The sequence below is a fragment of the Lagenorhynchus albirostris genome, chromosome 2 (assembly GCF_949774975.1).
Source record: "Lagenorhynchus albirostris chromosome 2, mLagAlb1.1, whole genome shotgun sequence".
Lineage (NCBI taxonomy): Eukaryota > Metazoa > Chordata > Mammalia > Artiodactyla > Delphinidae > Lagenorhynchus > Lagenorhynchus albirostris.
Window position 1 is genome coordinate 165,588,332 of NC_083096.1, and position 1,074 is coordinate 165,589,405.

A 1,074-nucleotide genomic window follows, 5' to 3' on the forward strand; every position below is an offset into this window, starting at 1 on the left:
GGAAGATCCCACATGCCGCGGAGCGGCTGGGCCCGTGAGCCATGGCCGCTGAGCCTGCGCATCCGGAGCTCCACAACAGGAGAGGCCACAACAGTGAGAAGCCCGTGTACAGCAAAAAACAGAAACACAAAAAACCCCCCAAAAAACCCATACACCTACCTGGGGATGCAGCAATGCCACCTCTATATGTTTACCTAAGAGAAATAAAAACATATGTCCACACAAAGATCCTACATGAATATTCATATGAGCCAAAATGGGAAAAAATGTCCAACAGCAGATGAATGGATTAAACAAATTGTGGCACATTCACTCCACAGAATGCTACTCAGCAACAAAAGGGAATGAACTCCGGACACAGGCAACAACATCCACGAATCTTCACAGACATCATGTTGAACAAAGGAAGTCAGACACAGAAGAGCACACCCTGTATGATTCCATTTATACAAGTTCTAGAACAGGCAACACTAATTTATGGCGACAAAAAATCAGAAAGGTGCCTGCCTCTGACCTTGGGGGAGATTGAGAAGGGACACAGGGAAATTCTCTGGGTAATAAAAACATTCTGTGTCTTGAGAGTGGTATGGGTTTCACAGGTGTACACATTTGTCAAAACATCCAATTGTACACTTAAAATCTATGCATTTTATTTTCTGTGAATTAAACCTCAAGATTGGGGCTTCCCTGGTGGCGCAGTGGTTGAGAGTCTGCCTGCCAATGCAGGGGACATGGGTTCGTGCCCCGGTCCGGGAAGACCCCACATGCCGCGGAGCAGCTGGGCCCGTGAGCCATGGCTGCTGGGCCTGCGCGTCCGGAGCTTGTGCTCCGCAACGGGAGAGGCCACAGCAGTGAGAGGCCCACGTACCACAAAAAACAAACAAACAAACAAAAAACACTTAAACCTCAACATTGATATAAATATACATGTGGAATTGCTTCATGGTCTGTCAGCCTGTGTTGGAGTTTAGGAAGGGAACCCCCCTCCATGAATCAGCTCAGAATAGGGCTGGTCATAGTCAAGGATTTGCCACCTGCAGGCAGCTCATCAGCACCCCCAGGAGGTGTGCCTGC